The following is a 4,860-nucleotide window of genomic DNA, read 5'->3' on the forward strand; positions in this document are numbered from 1 at the left end:
ATGATGATACAACAGATGACACAGCATCGTGCAGATACATATGCTAATGCAACTGTTTATGATGATACAGATGTATAAGAGGATGAAGCTGCTTTGGTCACACACATACACACACACACACACATATACATATACATATATCTATATCTATATCTATATCTATCTATCTATCTATCTATCTATCTATAATATAATATAATATAATATAAGATAATTCAGTTGTTTACGCCATCGTGTAGGTGCAATCGGTGACACAGCTGTTTAAGAGAACAGAATTATGCATACGTTTTCGTTCAGAGTGTCATCATGCATAGAGATGAATCATGATACTATTCTTTTAGAGAAATCGTACATAATCTCACATATGTACATATCATACGTCACTTGCAGATTCATATGATGACGGCACAGCTTCATGCGTCGTCACAGAAATGGTATATACATCAAGGGAATGCATATGGCACCGCATAATACATACAACCCTATAGCTGTACGTTATCGCCCAGTGATATATACCATGTAAACAGCTGTCTGACGTTTCTCTACATCGGGGTTCGTGTTACAGCCGTCACTCCATAATAATGAGGTTGTGAGCCACGTGGCTGATAAAAGGGTCAAAGGTCATAGGTCATAGAAGGGGAATTTTAACATGCCAGATGGGGCGTGACGCTCGGGTGCCAGCTGTATCAGAGGGGGACACGAGCAATGAAGAGTCGGTGCTCGATGGGGGGAAGGCTACATCACATACGCATACGCTAGTATATATATCTATATCTATCTATCTATCTATCTATATATATAAATATATATATATATATATATATATATATATATAAAATATTATATATATATTATTACACATGGGATATATTTTGTATAATTAATAATATATTTTATATTTTATATATATATATTATATATATTAATATATATTTTATATAATATTTGTTGTGTGTGTGTGTGTGTATGTATGTATATTAACCCATATATATGTTATATGTATAATTTTATATATGTATATATAATAATATATATATATATATATATATATAAGTTTTAGATACAAAAAAAAAAAAAAAAAAAAAAAAAAAAAAAAAAAAAAAAAAAAAATATATAAAATATATATTAATATATATATATCTATAAAATATATATATATATATATATTTTATATTATATATATATATGTATACATATATACACCACACCCCAAAAAATATAGACGAGTCAAAGATTTATACATACACACATAATCTCTCTCTCTCTCTCCTCTCTCTCTCTCTCTCATATAAAATATATATATATATTTTTAGATATATACATATATAAATATATATATAATATATATATAATATATAAATATATATTATAAATATATATAACATATATATATATATAATATATTTATATATATATATATATATATATATATATATTCATATATATTCATCCGTCTATTTATGAAACACGCCCCCGCACATGTGTTGCGTGGTCCGTGTAATATCCAGCCATTTATTTATCTGTCCGTCCATCGGCCTCTCCGCATCCATCTCCTCCCCAATACTTCAATATTGCTCACATATGCAAAGCAGTAAAATTTCAATAACAAACTTTACGTTCGGAAGCTCTCGTATCGGATCGAGGTTACATAACGTTTTTTTTTTGTCTTGTTTACTTTTTTTGTTTATTTTACTTACTTCGTTTTCTTTATCTTATCGTTTTATTGTTTATGCTATTTTCTTTTTGCTTATTTTCATTTATTTTTACCTTTTTTACTTTTATTTATTTATTTATTTTTTTATTTAATAACGCAAAAGGGTAAGAAATCTTTGACTGGCAAAAGAGTGATCGATCCGGGTACTTTGTTTGAGATATGGGGGGGGAGGGGGGGAGGGGGTGAACGATTGATTTGGGCTTCGTTTTTTAAGCGTCTTTAAAAGCGCTTGCATCTATCTCTCTATTTCTTTCTCTTTCTCTCTTTTTCTCTACCTTTACCTCTTCCTTTTCTCCTTCTCTTTCTACCTTTGTCTTTTCTTCCTCTTTTTTTTCTCCCTCTTTCTCTCTCCCTATCTCTCTACCTTTACCTTTATTTTTCCTTCTCTCTTTGCTTATTTGTCTCTCTTTATCCCTCTTCATCTGTTTCTGTCTCTCTCTCCCTCTCTCTTTCCTTTTCCCTGCTTCTTTTCTACCTTTCTCTCTCTCTCTCTCTCTCTCTTTGTCTTCCATTGCCTCTCTCTCTCTGCGATCTCTTCAATGAGTAACAATTAACACAGTTTTAATAAATTTACATAATGAGGCAGGGAATCTATAAGCACAATTAAGAGATTAAAACAGTTTTCAAAACACTCACAGTCTTATCCAATATATATATATATATATATATATATATATATATATATATATATATATATATATATTGTAATGAGTTATTTGAGTTAAAGCATTTGATTTTCTCTTGAATCTTTATTATTGTTATGGGCGAACATATGTTTGGAGTCGTATTTGACACTCGGAAAATTTGACTCGTAATGAGCATATGAATATTACCTTTTATCAACAAATCATCGTTTATACAAATCGATAACTAATAATTCTCGCTTTTCAGCCCGACTTTAGATTCTCGCTTGACACTCGTGTATGTTAATCGTCTCGGTGACTTAATAAACTGTAATCATAATGTAAATAACACCTTTCGTTAACAAATTAAAATCAAAGTAAGAACTCGATTAAACGTCCAACCGAAAAGGAAAGACGCAAAACTAACCGATGATTTTCGCTTTTCAACACGACAGCTGATTTAGATTCTCGCTTGACACTTACGTATAAGAATCGCGTCGGCTGCTTTAATCTCAGTCGAAATGTAAATGCCGCCGAAGAGAGTCCTCGTTCAAATCGGTTTGATTTTCTGCGAGAAGGGAAGCCAAGGAAAGATGTCCAATGATTTATTAATTAACATTTTAGAATCTCGATGCAACTTGTATATATAAATCGCCTCGGTTAATTCGCAATGAAAATAACTTTCGTTAAAAAAAAAATTTCGAATGTTCACCGTCCATGTATATAATTCGACTAATTATCCAACGAAAGGGAAAGTCAGCCAAAATTAAACCAATAATTTTCGCTTTTCAATTTAGATTCTCGGTTGACACTTGAGCATAGTTAAACATCCCCGGTAAACTTTATCACCCGTAAAACAAAATGTAAAGCTTTTCGTTAAACAAATTGCCATCGTCCCATACACCTAATTCGACTAAAACCCAACGCAAAGGCGAGAAGACAGCCAGAACCAGTAATTTCGCCTCTCACCCCGAAAAAAACGAATTTAGACTCTCGCTTGACACTCGCTTTTCCCTGCTGTTTCGGATCCGAAAAAATAATGAACATTTGGTTTGTTTTTGCGATTTTTTCTGAACCTGAACCTTCGTCGGCCTCAGTTCCCGGCAAACGCGCTGAACCCGGCTCTCGACTAATAAAGGCATTTCGACCTGTGTTTTTTAAAATACTTCCCCCAGCTCTGCCTCTGACTATTTTTTTCCCCAAACTGCTTATAATACTGGGCTTTGCTACCTTTCATCAGTCTTGATTTCTCTCTCTCTCTCTCTCTCTTTTTTAAATCAAGTTTTTAGCAATGATATTTTTCTATTTTCACCAAGCTTTCTGTCTTTGCGTTGACATGGGTTTACTTTCACCAACTCCTTTTAAAAACTTATTTATCGTTATCTTCACCCCAAATCGCTTTTGCGTGTTTGAAAAGCGTTTTTCTTTCACCAAGTTCTTCTTTTGTGTGTTTATTTTTTGTGGTGTTTTGGGGTATATATAGTAACATATTATTAATATATATATTTTAAATATATATAATTTTTATATATATATACACACACACACACTGTGCACATATGGATGTGAGAGAGAGAGAGAGAGAGAGAGAGAGAGAGAGAGAGAGAGAGGAAGGGAGGAGAGGAGAAGAAGAAGAGAGAGATAGAGAAATGAAAATATATGTTACACACACACACATAAACACACACACGCAAGGGACAACACACACCACCAAAAACACAAACACCCCACACCCCAACACACACACCAAAACCCCACCCCAAAAAACACACAACACCGCACGCAACTAGATTTATTGAAGTTGGAATCCCCTGGCTCCCCTTTCAGGTTGAAGAAGAAGGGAGAGGTGGGTATAAGAGAGCGAGGGGAGGGAACACTAAAACGGGGAGGGGGGACGACGAACGGAAGCGAAAGGGGAGGTCAATCGGCCTGGGATCGGGGGGGAGTTGTGCAAAGGGGCCTGCATAAGGGGGAGGCGCGGATGTGGAACCGAGGGGCTTCGGCAAAAAAAAGCCGCTGCTCAGTCGAAAAAAGAGAGCACTTTATTGAGGGTTCCCCCATCTGCGGCGGGACATCAGCGGAAGGGAAGACGATACTCGCCGCTAACCAATTCCTCTCAAGGCCTGTGTCCCACCAATGGCAGCAAAGGGCGTTGTTGTTGCGTCACCTGGATACAGCGTGACAGTCCGGCGCCTGTCCCGCCAAAGTATTGCTTATCACAGGAGGCACAAAAACAGCATAGGGGGCCACTTTTAGGTAGAGGGGGGGGGTGGGACCAGGTTTCGACGGGGATGTTCTGGCAAAGACAGCCCGCTTGAGAGGGTGAAGAGGGTGAGGAGAGACAAACTTCCAGGTAGGGCAGCTGGGGGAGGGCAGGCGGGGTTCCCGTAGGAGGGAGTCGTGGTAGAAGGACGCCGTGCCCCGGATAAAACACGTCGAGAACGTCCTTTTAATGTCTATGTTTTTTTCTCTCTCTCTCTTTCTTTTTTTTTTTTTTTTTTTTTTTTTTTTTTTTTTTTTTTT

Source organism: Penaeus monodon, chromosome 41 (assembly GCF_015228065.2).
Source record: "Penaeus monodon isolate SGIC_2016 chromosome 41, NSTDA_Pmon_1, whole genome shotgun sequence".
NCBI lineage: Eukaryota > Metazoa > Arthropoda > Malacostraca > Decapoda > Penaeidae > Penaeus > Penaeus monodon.